This window comes from Oncorhynchus keta, unplaced genomic scaffold, assembly GCF_023373465.1.
Source record: "Oncorhynchus keta strain PuntledgeMale-10-30-2019 unplaced genomic scaffold, Oket_V2 Un_contig_2021_pilon_pilon, whole genome shotgun sequence".
In the NCBI taxonomy this organism is placed as follows: Eukaryota; Metazoa; Chordata; class Actinopteri; order Salmoniformes; family Salmonidae; genus Oncorhynchus; species Oncorhynchus keta.
Genome location: NW_026281880.1, coordinates 33029 through 48246, shown reverse-complemented (window position 1 = coordinate 48246; position 15218 = coordinate 33029). Strand labels below are relative to the sequence as shown.

General features: G+C 49.2%; 2 long non-coding RNA genes and 1 pseudogene across 4 annotated transcripts; all 3 read right to left on the bottom strand.

Moving 5' to 3' along the window:
- Positions 1-76: 76 nt before the first annotated feature.
- Positions 77-15218, bottom strand: part of LOC127920661 (exportin-T-like) — a 31193-nt pseudogene continuing 16051 nt past the window's right edge.
- On the bottom strand, positions 3181-4028 carry LOC127920663 (uncharacterized). The gene is made up of 4 exons (XR_008106865.1): positions 3961-4028; positions 3853-3914; positions 3402-3649; positions 3181-3246 (listed from the first exon to the last, which is right to left on the bottom strand). It is a non-coding gene; the product is annotated as an uncharacterized LOC127920663 (long non-coding RNA).
- On the bottom strand, positions 10786-13182 carry LOC127920665 (uncharacterized). Of its 3 annotated transcripts, XR_008106868.1 has the most exons (5): positions 12934-13182; positions 12384-12603; positions 12219-12328; positions 11503-11667; positions 10786-11070 (listed from the first exon to the last, which is right to left on the bottom strand). It is a non-coding gene; the product is annotated as an uncharacterized LOC127920665 (long non-coding RNA). The 3 variants fall into 3 exon arrangements; XR_008106869.1 differs by having other exon boundaries at positions 12219-12438; positions 12879-13182; XR_008106867.1 differs by having other exon boundaries at positions 12219-12603.

Here is a 15218-nt window from a genome sequence, read left to right as displayed (position 1 = left end):
CTGTCTGTCACGTCAAACTAAAACACATCCTACCCCAACCATCCCATTTCTTCCACAACAGAAAAATCTAGAAAAATCTGTCAAGCCTTTTATTTAGTCCATCAATTCATTCACAGGGCAAAGAGACACAAAACCTCCACGTTCAACCACTCAAATGAAAGACATCTTGAAAACGAAAAAAAAAAAAAAAAAAACATTTTTTATAAACGAATAAATTCTAATCGTTAGATTGTGTTCAGGTCATTGTTGGATCTTTACCAACAGACAGACTTCAGGCCTGTTAAAGGATACTTGGTATTCTACTATGGAAGCCTCGGTCCATAAGCCTTCCTCTAATACTCTAGTTTACTTCCTGTCTTGCAGAGAATCCAACCAATCACATCTTCACTTGACCAGGGTGCCACCCCAGATGGAGAGCAGGTCCTGGATTGGGCCTGGATCAGTGGAGGGGGGTGTGGTCAGCCTCCTTGACCACTCGTGTCCTTGTGTCTTGGCTCCGTTCCCTCCCACGTGGACAGGATGGGCGGGGTTATGCAGTTACCTTCAGAAGTGCTAAGGCCGCTCCTATGCTAAGCTCTCCGTCCGTCTCTCTCTCTGTCCGGCTGTCCGTAGTGAGTGGTACTATCTCACTACCAGTCTTCTCTTAGTTTCCAGTGTCCTCTCTCAATCCTTCCAGCTCGGTTCGTATTTACAGTTTGGCTCGCTGAAAGAAAGCCTGTGGAGAGACGAGAGAGACAGAGACAGCGAGAGACAGAGAGAGAGACAGAGAGAGAGACAGAGAGAGAGACAGACAGAGACAGACAGAGAGAGAGAGATGAGAGAGATGATGAGACAGAGAGACAGAGACAGAGAGAGAGACAGAGAGAGAGACAGACCAGAGACAGAGACCTTCATGAGAGAGACAGAGAGAGACAGAGACAGACAGAGACAGACAGAGAAGAGATGAGAGAGAGAGGCAGAGAGAGAGACAGTGACAGAGACAGAGATGAGAGAGAGATGAGAGAGAGAGATGAGAGGCAGACAGAGACTCTTGTCAGATGTTACTGCTAGTACCAAGACACAGGCGACAGAGTGGAGATGTTTCAAAGGCAACAACCAGCTGACTACGTACCTTCATGTAGTTTTTGAGGACCTTGGCGTCTGGCTGCTGAAGCACTTGACACACTTCCTGTGACAGGAAGAGGAGGAAGAGTGTTACAGAACTAGGGAACAGGTTACGTTTCAGCTGTGATTTGTGTGGTTATGTGACAGTGGTACCTGTGCGATGTCAGGTGACACCTGTAGAGAAGGGAGGTACTCCTGTTGAAGGTACTGGATAATGATAACTCCGGACCCTGCCGAACAGGAAGTACAAAACACGACGACAAAACACCACGTCAGCCGTGCATTCATTCATTCATGTAAAAAAGGTCAAAGTTCAAGACAGATCAAGGTTCTCAACCAGACGAGTGGAAAATTAGGAAAACCGAACTGGAGCTTACCCTTCTGAGATGAATGGTTTTCAACGTCAGAGCACACTCTGACAACGTCTGGAGAAAGAACAACAAAACAAGGTTTGTGAGATGAGTCCAAACGGGATGTGATAAATCTGGTTCCACAGAAAGGTACTCACCAGGACGGTCTGAGCGTCTGTGAGATCAAAGGATGGTTTGAGAGGAGCCAGGAAGCATGCTGGGACGATGTGTTTATAGATGAAGTCTGGGAAACCAGCCATACCGTCTTTACCTCCTGAAGGACAAAACAGCAAAAATCAGTCCCGGTTCAAAACGTTTCGTGTGTATTCATTAGTGCAAACCGGGAGGGAGGGTGGTTGGATACGGAGGGAGGGTGGGAGGGAGGGTGGTTGGATACGGAGGGGGGGAGGGAGGTGGTTGGATACGGAGGGAGGGTGGGAGGGAGGGTGGTTGGATACGGAGGGAGGGGAGGGGAGGGGGGGAGGTTGGATACGGAGGGAGGGAGGGAGGGTGGTTGGATACAGAGGGGAGGGAGGTGGTTGGATACGGAGGGAGGGAGGGTTGGATACAGAGGGGAGGTGGGTGGTTGATACAGAGGGAGGGAGGGTGGTTGGATACAGAGGGAGGGAGGGTGGTTGGATACAGAGGGAGGGAGGGTGGTTGGATACAGAGGGACGGTGGGTGGTTGGATACGGAGGGAGGGAGGGTGGTTGGATACGGAGGGAGGGAGGGTGGTTGGATACGGAGGGAGGGAGGGTGGTTGGATACAGAGGGAGGGTGGTTGGATACGGAGGGAGGGTGGTTGGATACAGAGGGAGGGAGGGGTGGTTGGATACGGAGGGAGGGAGGGTGGTTGGATACAGAGGGGGTGGTTGGGGAGGGTGGTTGGATACGGAGGGGAGGGAGGGAGGGTGGTTGGATACGGAGGGAGGGTGGTTGGATACGGAGGGACGGAGGGAGGGTGGTTGGATACGGAGGGAGGGAGGGTGGTTGGATACGGAGGGAGGGAGGGAGGGTGGTTGGATACGGAGGGAGGGAGGGAGGGTGGTTGGATACGGAGGGAGGGAGGGTGGTTGGATACGGAGGGAGGGAGGGTGGTTGGATACGGAGGGAGGGTGCTTGGATACGGAGGGAGGGTGCTTGGATACGGAGGGAGGGTGCTTGGATACGGAGGGAGGGTGCTTGGATACGGAGGGACGGTGGTTCTCACCCCAGAGTTCCACCAGCTTGGACAAGATGATGAAGCAGGTCTTCTGGGCGATGGGGTCGGGGAAGTCGACAGCTCCCTGGATGATGGTGAACAGAACCCGCTCTACGTTCTCAACACCTGGGGAGGAACCACACACTTAGAACCCTGGAGAACCGCGCAACAAATATTTATAGCTGAGGAACCACACACACTTAAAACCCTGGAGAACCACGCAACAAATATTCATAGCTGAGGAACCACACACACTTAATGTTCTCAACACCTGGGTAACAGAACACACACGCAGAACCCTGGAGAACCACAGTACACACTGAGCGGCAGCTCACCCTGGTTGGCCAGGACTTCGTTCATCCCACTGGAGGTTATCGTCTGTATGAAGGTGAAGTAGCTTCTACGTAGCATGTGTTTCTCCAGAGCTGCTGCCTGGTCGTTGTCCTCAGCAGGTCGACACAACACCTCAAAGATGGCCAGGACCAGAGGCATGAACACCTGCTGTAGGAACGGAGACACCTGGTCCTGGAGAGGAGAGAGAGGACCAGAGGCATGAACACCTGGTCCTGGAGAGGAGAGAGACAGAGACACCTGGTCCTGGAGAGGAGAGAGACAAAGAGGAGAGAGACAGAGAGGACCAGAGGCATAAACACCTGGTCCTGGAGAGGAGAGAGACAGACACCTGGTCCTGGAGAGGAGAGAGACAAAGAGGAGGTCCTGACAGAGAGGACCAGAGGCATAAACACCTGGTCCTGGAGAGGAGAGAGACAGAGACACCTGGTCCTGGAGAGGAGAGAGACAGAGACACCTGGTCCTGGAGAGGAGAGAGACAGAGACACCTGGTCCTGGAGAGGAGAGAGACAGAGACACCTGGTCCTGGAGAGGAGAGAGACAGAGACACCTGGTCCTGGAGAGGAGAGAGACAGAGACACCTGGTCCTGGAGAGGAGAGAGACAGAGACACCTGGTCCTGGAGAGGAGAGAGACAGAGACACCTGGTCCTGGAGAGGAGAGAGAGACAGAGACACCTGGTCCTGGAGAGGAGAGAGAGGACCAGAGGCATGAACACCTGGTCCTGGAGAGAGACAGAGACACCTGGTCCTGGAGAGGAGAGAGACAGAGACGACCAGAGGCATGAATACCTGGTCCTGGAGAGGAGAGAGACAGAGACACCTGGTCCTGGAGAGGAGAGAGACACCTGGTCCTGGAGAGGAGAGAGACAGAGACACCTGGTCCTGGAGAGGAGAGAGACAGAGACACCTGGTCCTGGAGAGGAGAGAGACAGAGAGGAGAGAGACAGAGACACCTGGTCCTGGAGAGGAGAGAGACAGAGACACCTGGTCCTGGAGAGGAGAGAGACAGAGACACCTGGTCCTGGAGAGGAGAGACAGAGACACCTGGTCCTGGAGAGGAGAGATGTAAAATGTAAAATGTCCTCTAACTGTGTAGCAGGTCCCTGGTTACCTTGAACTTAGCGGTGATCTGACTGATGAGGGGTATAAACTCCTGCAGGTCCTTGGCCTCGCAGTCCTTCAGCATGTGCTCCGATGCCGCAGGGACGAAGGGCAGGACCTCTTCTTCGAGACAGATGATCATGCGGTGCAGGAAGGAGCGGACAGCGCTACGCAGAGACCCCTCTGGACAGGACAGCTCAGTGCAGGCAGGAAGGTCTGCAGACAGTCTCTGTAGACTTCAGTACATCCACACTGCTTCACTGTCTGCTTGTTGCTGAACGCCTTACTGGTACGACTAGGGGGAGAGAAAAGAGGGAGGGGAGAGATAGAGAGAGAGAGGAGGGAGGGGAGAGAGAGGAGGGAGGGGAGAGATAGAGAGAGAGGAGGGAGGGGAGAGAGAGAGGGGGAGAGAAAAGAGGAAGGGAGAGAGAGAGAGAGAGGAGGGAGGGGAGAGAGAGGAGGAGGGGAGGGAGAGAGAGGGAGGAGAGGAGGAGGAGAGAGAGGGAGGGGAGAGAGAGAGGGAGGGAGGGAGAGAGGAGAGGGAGGGGGAGGGGAGAGAGAGAGAGGAGGGAGGGGAGAGAGAGAAGAGGGAGGGGAGAGAGAGAGAAGAGGGAGGGGAGAGAGAGAAGAGGGAGGGAGAGAGAGAGGGAGGGAGAGGGAGAGAGAGAGGGAGGAGAGAGAGGAGGGAGGGGAGAGAGAGAAGAGGGAGGAGAGAGAGAAGAGGGAGGGGAGAGAGAGAAGAGGGGAGGAGAGAGAGAAGAGGGGGAGGAGAGAGGGAGGGAGGAGGGGAGGGAGAGAGGAGGGAGGGAGAGAGAAGGAGGAGGGAGGGGAGCGAGAGAAGAGGGAGGGGAGAGAGAGAAGAGGGTGGGGAGAGAGGAGGGAGGGGAGAGAGAGAAGAGGGAGGAGAGAGAGAGAGGAGGAGGGGAGAGAGAGAGGAGGGAGGGAGAGAGAGAGAGGAGGGAGGGAGAGAGAGGGAGGGAGGAGAGAGAGGAGGGAGGAGAGAGAGGAGGAGAGAGAGAGAGGAGGGAGGAGAGAGAGAGAAGAGGGAGGGGAGAGAGAGAAGAGGGAGGGGAGAGAGAGAGAGAGGGAGGGGAGAGAGAGAGGAGGAGGGAGGGAGGAGAGGGAGGGGGGGAGAGAGAGGGGAGGGAGGGGAGAGAGAGAGAGGAGGGGAGAGAGGAGGAGAGAGAGAGAAGAGGGAGGGGAGGGAGAGAGAGAGATGGGGAGCGAGAGGGAAGAGAGAGAGAGGGAGGGAGGGAGAGGAGAGAGGGAGAGAGGAGAGGAGAGGGAGAGAGAGAGGAGGGAGGGGAGGGGAGGAGGGAGAGAGAGAGAGGGGAGGGGAGAGAGAGAGAGGGAGGGAGGGAGAGAGAGAGAGAGGGAGGGAGAGAGAGAGAGAGGGAGGGGAGAGAGAGAGAGGAGGGAGGGAGAGAGAGAGAGAGGAGGGAGAGAGAGAGAGAGGAGGGAGAGGGAGGAGGAGAGAGAGAGAGAGAGAGAGAGAGGAGGGAGATGGGGAGCGAGAGGGGAAGAGAGAGAGAGAGGGAGGGAGAGGAGAGAGAGAGAGGAGGGAGAGGAGAGAGAGAGAGGAGGGGAGGGGAGAGAGAGAGAGAGAGAGAGGAGGAGAGAGAGAGAGAGGGAGGGGAGAGAGAGAGGAGGGAGGGAGAGAGAGAGAGGAGGGAGGGGAGAGAGAGAGAGAGGAGGGAGGGGAGAGAGAGAGGGAGGGGGGAGGGGAGAGAGAGAGGAGGGAGGGGAGAGAGAGAGAGAGGGGGAGGGGAGAGAGGGAGAGAGGAGGGAGGGGAGAGAGAGAGGAGGGAGAGGAGAGAGAGAGGAGGGAGGGGAGAGAGAGGAAGAGAGGAAAATGTTGTAATTAGCAGGAACAGAACCTGTAAACCCAGAGAGAAGAGTGCTGAGCGATTAGTGCTTTTTGAGGTTCGGGTTCAGTTCTATAAATAGTGAATGTTTTATGCATTATGTGGGTTGAATGCTGGAACAGAGTGAAATAAAAGTCCATTACTGCTCATCACTTATTAACCATTTATTCACATGACTTGAATAAGATACACGACATGACATTATCTCTGAAAACTACTGTACATGACATTATCTCTGAAGACTACTGCAGACATTATCTCTGAAGACTACTGCACATGACATTATCTCTGAAAACTACATTATCTCTGAAGACTACTGCATGACATTATCTCTGAAGACTACACTACATGACCAGACATTATCTCTGAAGACTACTGCATGACCAGACATTATCTCTGAAAACTACTGTTACATGACATTATCTCTGAAGACTACTGTGACATGAAAACTACAGACATTATCTCTGAAGACTACACTGACATTATCTCCTGAAAACTACTGCCATGACATTATCTCTGAAGACTACTGTACATGACCAGACATTATCTCTGAAGACTACTGTACATTTATCTCTGAACAACTGTACTGACCAGACATTATCTCTGAAGACACTGTACATGACCATTATCTCTGAAGACTACTGTACATGACCAGACATTATCTCTGAAGACTACTGTACATGACCAGACATTATCTCTGAAGACTACTGTACATGACCAGACATTATCTCTGAAGACTACTGTACATGACCAGACATTATCTCTGAAGACTACTGTACATGACCAGACATTATCTCTGAAGACTACTGTACATGACCAGACATTATCTCTGAAGACTACTGTACATGACCAGACATTATCTCTGAAGACTACTGTACATGACCAGACATTATCTCTGAAGACTACTGTACATGACCAGACATTATCTCTGAAGACTACTGTACATGACCAGACATTATCTCTGAAGACTACTGTACATGACCAGACATTATCTCTGAAAACTACATGACCAGACTGGATTATCTCTGAAGACTACTGTACATGACCAGACATTATCTCTGAAAACTACTGTACGTGACATTATCTCTGAAGACTACACTGACCAGACATTATCTCTGAAGACTACTCTACGTGACTGGGGCTTAGTGTTACTAGGGCAGACTTAGTGTTACTGGGGCTTAGTTTTACTGGGGCTTAGTGTTACTGGGGCTTAGTGTTACTAGGGCTTAGTGTTACTGGGGCTTAGTGTTACTGGGGCTTAGTGTTACTGGGGCTTAGTGTTACTGGGGCTTAGTGTTACTGGGGTGTTACTAGGGCTTAGTGTTACTAGGGCTTAGTGTTACTGGGGCTTAGTGTTACTGGGGGGCTTAGTGTTACTGTGTTACTAGGGCTTAGTGTTACTGGGGCTTAGTGTTACTGGGGCTTAGTGTTACTGGGGCTTAGTGTTACTGGGGCTTAGTGTTACTGGGGCTTAGTGTTACTGGGGCTTAGTGTTACTAGGGGCTTAGTGTTACTAGGGCTTAGTGTTAGGGGCTTAGTGTTACTGGGGCTTAGTGTTACTAGGGCTTAGTGTTACTGGGGCTTAGTGTTACTGGGGCAGTGGTTGGATACAGGGGTATTAGTGATACTAGGGTTAGTGTTTGGATTAGTGTTACTGTTTTACATCAGGTTCAGTGGTTGGATGTTACATCAGGGTTAGTGTTTGGATATCACAGGGTTAGTGTTGGATATCTAGGGTCAGTGGTTGGATATCAGGGTCAGTGGTTGGATATCAGTGTTACTCAGGTTAGTGGTTGGATATCAGGGTAGTGGTTGGATATCAGGGTCAGTGGTTGGATATCAGGGTCAGTGGTTGGATATCAGGGTCAGTGGTTGGATATCAGGGTCAGTGGTTGGATATCAGGGTCAGTGGTTGGATATCAGGGTCATATCAGGGTTAGTGGTTGGATATCAGGGTCAGTGTTTGTATATCAGGGTTAGTGTTTGTATATCAGGTTAGTGGTTGGATATCAGGTCAGTGGTTGGATATCAGGGTCAGTGTTTGTATATCAGGGTTAGTGGTTGGATATCAGGGTTAGTGGTTACATCAGGGTCAGTGGTTGGATATCAGGTTAGTGGTTGTACATCAGGGTCAGTGGTTGGATATCAGGGTTCAGTGTTTGTACATCAGGGTCAGTGGTTGGATATCAGGGTTAGTGGTTGGATATCAGGGTCAGTGGTTGGATATCAGGGTCAGTGGTTGGATATCAGGGTCAGTGGTTGGATATCAGGGTCAGTGGTTGGATATCAGGGTTAGTGGTTGGATATCAGGGTCAGTGGTTGGATATCAGGGTCAGTGGTTGGATATCAGGGGGTATCAGTAGTGGTTGGATATCAGGGTCAGGTGATATCAGGTTAGTTGTGTTGGATAGAGGGTATCAGGGTCAGTGGTTGGATATCAGGGTCAGTGGTTGGATATCAGGGTTAGTGGTTGGATATCAGGGTTAGTGGTTGGATATCAGGTTCAGTGGTTGGATATCAGGGTTAGTGGTTGGATATCAGGGTTAGTGGTTGGATATCAGGGTTAGTGGTTGGATATCAGGGTTAGTGGTTGGATATCAGGGTCAGTGGTTGGATATCAGGGTTAGTGGTTGGATATCAGGGTTAGTGGTTGGATATCAGGGTTATCAGTGGGTTGGATCAGGGTTAATGTGGTTGAGGGTTAGTGGTTGGATATCAGGGTTAGTGGTTGGACATCAGGGTTAGTGGTTGGATATCAGGGTCAGTGGTTGGACATCAGGGTTAGTGGTTGGATATCAGGGTTAGTGGGTTGGATATCAGGGTCAGTGGTTGGATATCAGGGTTAGTGGTTGGATATCAGGTGTTTGTAGGGTGTGGTTGGATATCAGGGTTAGTGTTTGTATATCAGGGTCAGTGGTTGGATATCAGGGTTAGTGGTTGGATATCAGGGTTAGTGGTTGGATATCAGGGTCAGTGGTTGGATATCAGGGTTAGTGGTTGGATATCAGGGTCAGTGGTTGGATATCAGGGTCAGTGGTTGGATATCAGGGTCAGTGGTTGGATATCAGGGTTAGTGGTTGGATATCAGGGTCAGTGGTTGGATATCAGGGTTAGTGGTTGGATATCAGGGTCAGTGGTTGGATATCAGGGTTGGAGTGGTTGATATCAGGGTTAGTGGTTGGATATCAGTGTGTTGGATATCAGGGTTAGTGGTTGTACATCAGGGTTAGTGGTTGGACATCAGGGTTAGTGGTTGGATATCAGGGTTAGTGGTTGGATATCAGGGTTAGTGGTTGTATATCAGGGTTAGTGGTTGGATATCAGGGTCAGTGGTTGGATATCAGGGTCAGTGGTTGGATATCAGTGTTTGTTGGACATCAGGGTTGGATATCAGTGGGTTGGATATCAGGGTCAGTGGTTGGATATCAGTTTGTTATCAGTAGTGGTTGGACATCAGGTCAGTGGTTTGGATATCAGGGTCAGTGTTTGTACATCAGGGTCAGTGGTTGGATATCAGGGTCAGTGTTTGTACATCAGGGTTAGTGGTTGGATATCAGTGGTTGGATATCAGGGTCAGTGGTTGGACATTTGTACAGGGTCAGTGGTTGGATATCAGGGTTAGTGGTTGGATATCAGGGTTAGTGTTGGTACATCAGGGTTAGTGGTTGGATATTTACCTAGCGAAGCCAACAGCATGACTCAGACAGTCAGCCAGCGCAGCCTGCCTCTCCTCCTCCCTCTCCGAGGCCAGTTTGGCCAGCAGCAGACGGAAGGCGTCGGTCAACGGGGTCAGCAGGGATCTCATCAGAGCCTGCTTCCTGTCCGCGGGACTCTCTCCGTGGACGATCAACACCCCCGCCGTCTCAAATATAAACAGCTGGTCATCGCTGGTCAGCAGCGCAGGGAAACCGTTCTCCTGAGGCACATATGGGGAGGGTAATGTAGGTCAGTACAGAGGGAGGGTAATGTATGGAGGGTAATGTAGGTCAGGACAGAGGGAGGGTAATGTAGATCAGGACAGAGGGAGGGTAATGTATGGAGGGTAATGTAGGTCAGGACAGAGGGAGGGTAATGTATGGAGGGTAAGGTAGGTCAGGACAGAGGGAGGGTAATGTATGGAGGGGAATGTAGGTCAGTACAGAGGGAGGGTAATGTAGGTCAGTACAGAGGGAGGGTAATGAAGGTCAGGACAGAGGGAGGGTAATGCATGAAGGGTAATGTAGGTCAGGACAGAGGGAGGGCAATGTATGGAGGGTAATGAAGGTCAGGACAGAGGGAGGGTAATGTATGGAGGGTAAGGTAGGTAAGTACAGAGGGAGGGTAATGTATGGAGGGGAATGAAGGTCAGTACAGAGGGAGGGTAATGTATGGAGGGGAATGAAGGCCAGGACAGAGGGGAGGGTAATGTATGGAGGGCAAGGTAGGTCAATACAGGGGAGGGTAATGTGTAATGTAGGTAACTTACAGGAGGGTAGCTCAGCTGGTCTGTAGATGGTAATGTGTAGAGGTAACTTACAGGAGGAGCTCCAGCTGGTATGTAGAGGGTAATGTGTGGAGGGTAATGTGTGGAGGGTAATGTTTAGAGGGTAATGTATAGAGGTAACTTACAGGAGGAGCTCCAGCTGGTCTGTAGAGGGTAATGTGGTGAGGGTAATGTGCGGAGGGTAATGTGTATAGGGTAATGTATAGAGGTAACTTACAGGAGGAGCTAGCTCCAGCAGGTCCTGTATCCTGGACAGGATGTCTTCAATGAAGGAGTTCATGTGTTTACTGGCAACAGAGTAAACAACAGAGGACAGGGTTAGGGTCAATCACAAAGAACCTTCTAGAACTATTACTGTAAACAGAGGACAGGGTTGGGGTCAATCACAAAGAACCTTCTAGAACTATTACTGTAAACAGAGGACAGGGTTGGGGTCAATCACAAAGAACCTTCTAGAACTATTACTGTAAACAGAGGACAGGGTTGGGGTCAATCACAAAGAACCTTCTAGAACTATTACTGTAAACAGAGGACAGGGTTGGGGTCAATCACAAAGAACCTTCTAGAACTATTACTGTAAACAGAGGACAGGGTTGGGGTCAATCACAAAGAACCTTCTAGAACTATTACTGTAAACAGAGGACAGGGTTGGGGTCAAACACAAAGAACCTTCTAGAACTATTACTGTAAACAGAGGACAGGGTTGGGGTCAATCACAAAGAACCATATTACTGTAAACAGAGGACAGGGTTAGGGTCAAACACAAAGAACCTTCTAGAACTATTACAGTAAACAGAGGACAGGGTTGGGGTCAAACACAAAGAACCTTCTAGAACTATTACAGTAAACAGAGGACAGGGTTGGGGTCAAACACAAAGAACCTTCTAGAACTATTACTGTAAACAGAGGACAGGGTTGGGGTCAAACACAAAGAACCTTCTAGAACTATTACTGTAAACAGAGGACAGGGTTAGGGTCAAACACAAAGAACCTTCCAGAACTATTACTGTAAACAGAGGACAGGGTTAGGGTCAATCACAAAGAACCTTCTAGAACTATTACTGTAAACAGAGGACAGGGTTGGGGTCAATCACAAAGAACCTTCTAGAACTATTACTGTAAACAGAGGACAGGGTTGGGGTCAAACACAAAGAACCTTCTAGAACTATTACTGTAAACAGAGGACAGGGTTGGGGTCAATCACAAAGAACCTTCTAGAACTATTACTGTAAACAGAGGACAGGGTTGGGGTCAATCACAAAGAACCTTCTAGAACTATTACTGTAAACAGAGGACAGGGTTGGGGTCAAACACAAAGAACCTTCTAGAACTATTACTGTAAACAGAGGACAGGGTTGGGGTCAATCACAAAGAACCTTCTAGAACTATTACTGTAAACAGAGGACAGGGTTAGGGTCAAACACAAAGAACCTTCTAGAACTATTACAGTAAACAGAGGACAGGGTTGGGGTCAAACACAAAGAACCTTCTAGAACTATTACAGTAAACAGAGGACAGGGTTGGGGTCAAACACAAAGAACCTTCTAGAACTATTACTGTAAACAGAGGACAGGGTTGGGGTCAAACACAAAGAACCTTCTAGAACTATTACTGTAAACAGAGGACAGGGTTAGGGTCAAACACAAAGAACCTTCCAGAACTATTACTGTAAACAGAGGACAGGGTTGGGGTCAAACACAAAGAACCTTCTAGAACTATTACTGTAAACAGAGGACAGGGTTAGGGGTCAATCACAAAGAACCTTCTAGAACTATTACTGTAAACAGAGGACAGGGTTAGGGTCAAACACAAAGAACCTTCTAGAACTATTACAGTAAACAGAGGACAGGGTTGGGGTCAAACACAAAGAACCTTCTAGAACTATTACAGTAAACAGAGGACAGGGTTGGGGTCAAACACAAAGAACCTTCTAGAACTATTACTGTAAACAGAGGACAGGGTTGGGGTCAAACACAAAGAACCTTCTAGAACTATTACTGTAAACAGAGGACAGGGTTAGGGTCAAACACAAAGAACCTTCCAGAACTATTACTGTAAACAGAGGACAGGGTTGGGGTCAAACACAAAGAACCTTCTAGAACTATTACTGTAAACAGAGGACAGGGTTGGGGTCAAACACAAAGAACCTTCTAGAACTATTACAGTAAACAGAGGACAGGGTTGGGGTCAAACACAAAGAACCTTCTGGAACTATTACTGTAAACAGAGGACAGGGTTGGGGTCAAACACAAAGAACCTTCTAGAACTATTACTGTAAACAGAGGACAGGGTTAGGGTCAAACACAAAGAACCTTCTAGAACTATTACTGTAAACAGAGGACAGGGTTAGGGTCAATCACAAAGAACCTTCCAGAACTATTACTGTAAACAGAGGACAGGGTTGGGGTCAAACACAAATAACCTTCTAGAACTATTACTGTAAACAGAGGACAGGGTTGGGGTCAAACACAAAGAACCTTCTAGAACTATTACTGTAAACAGAGGACAGGGTTGGGGTCAATCACAAAGAACCTTCTAGAACTATATAATATATAGTATAAAGTAGTGTACTATATAGGGAATAGGGCTCTGGTCTAAAGTAGTGCACTATATAGGGAATAGGGCTCTGGTCTAAAGTAGTGCACTATATAGGGAATAGGGCTCTGGTCTATAGTAGTGTACTATATAGGGAATAGGGCTCTGGTCTAAAGTAGTGCACTATATAGGAATAGGGCTCTGGTCTATAGTAGTGCACTATATAGGGAATAGGGCTCTGGTCTAAAGTAGTGTACTATATAGGGAATAGGGCTCTGATCTATAGTAGTGTACTATATAGGGAATAGGGCCCTGGTCTATAGTAGTGCACTATATAGGAAATAGGGCCCTGTCTATAGTAGTGTACTATATAGGGAATAGGGCTCTGGTCTAAAGTAGTGTACTATATAGGGAATAGGGCTCTGGTCTAAAGTAGTGTACTATATAGGGAATAGGGCCCTGGTCTAAAGTAGTGTACTATATAGGGAATAGGGCTCTGGTCTATAGTAGTGTTCTATATAGGGAATAGGGCTCTGGTCTAAAGTAGTGCACTATATAGGGAATAGGGCCCTGGTCTAAAGTAGTGTACTATATAGGGAATAGGGGCCCATTGGGAACATAGGGTAACGTGTGCTTAGTGACGGTACAGCTGGACTTACTGCAGTGTCTTGACGAACCGTGAGAAGAGGTAGGCCACTCTGCTACGGACCTTCGGACTGCTGTGTCTCAGACCCCGATGGTCCAGAAAGGACATCTACAGGGACACAGAAACACACTCAAAACCTCCCCTTTAACCAGGGGTCCACTGTCCCTCAACACTGATACAAAACCTCCCCTTTAACCAGGGGTCCACTGTCCCTCTCCTCATCACTGATACAAAACCTCCCCTTTAACCAGGGGTCCACTGTCCCTCTCCTCAACACTGATACAAAACCTCCCCTTTAACCAGGGGTCCACTGTCCCTCTCCTCAACACTGATACAAAACCTCCCCTTTAACCAGGGGTCCACTGTCCCTCTACACTGATACAAAACCTCCCCTTTAACCAGGGGTCCACTGTCCCTCAACACTGATACAAAACCTCCCCTTTAACCAGGGGTCCACTGTCCCTCAACACTGATACAAAACCTCCCCTTTAACCAGGGGTCCACTGTCCCTCTCATCAACAGATACAAAACCTCCCCTTTAACCAGGGGTCCACTGTCCCTCTCCTCAACACTGTGAAGACAAGATGTTAAAAGGTAGAGTTCATTGATTCAGCGACTGAGCTAACCAGGACAGACAGTCTAGTACTGCTGTACTAACCAGGACAGACAGTCTAGTACTAACCAGGACAGACAGTCTAGTACTAACCAGGACAGACAGTCTAGTACTAACCCGGACAGACAGTCTAGTACTGCTGTACCAACCCCGGACAGACAGTCTAGTACTGCTGTACTAACCCCGGACAGACAGTCTAGTACTGCTGTACTAACCCCGGACAGACAGTCTAGTACTGCTGTACTAACCAGGACAGACAGTCTAGTACTGCTGTACTAACCAGGACAGTCTACAGTCTACAGACAGTCTAGTACTGCTGTACTAACCAGGACAGACAGTCTAGTACTGCTGTACTAACCAGGACAGACAGTCTAGTACTGCTGTACTAACCAGGACAGACAGTCTAGTACTGCTGGACAGACAGTCTAACCAGGACAGACAGTCTAGTACTGTACTGGACAGACAGTCTACTAACCCAGGACAGACAGTCTAGTACTGCTGTACTAACCAGGACAGACAGTCTAGTACTGCTGTACTAACCTGTACTAACCAGGACAGACAGTCTAGTACTGCTGTACTAACCATGGACAGACAGTCTAGTACTGCTGTACTAACCAGGACAGACAGTCTAGTACTGCTGTACTAACCAGGACAGACAGTCTAGTACTGCTGTACTAACCAGGACAGACAGTCTAGTACTGCTGTACTAACCAGGACAGACAGTCTAGTACTGCTGTACTAACCAGGACAGACAGTCTAGTACTGCTGTACTAACCAGGACAGACAGTCTAGTACTGCTGTACTAACCAGGACAGACAGTCTAGTACTGCTGTACTAACCAGGACAGACAGTCTAGTACTGCTGTACTAACCAGGACAGACAGTCTAGTACTGCTGTACTAACCAGGACAGACAGTCTAGTACTGCTGTACTAACCAGGACAGACAGTCTAGTACTGCTGTACTAACC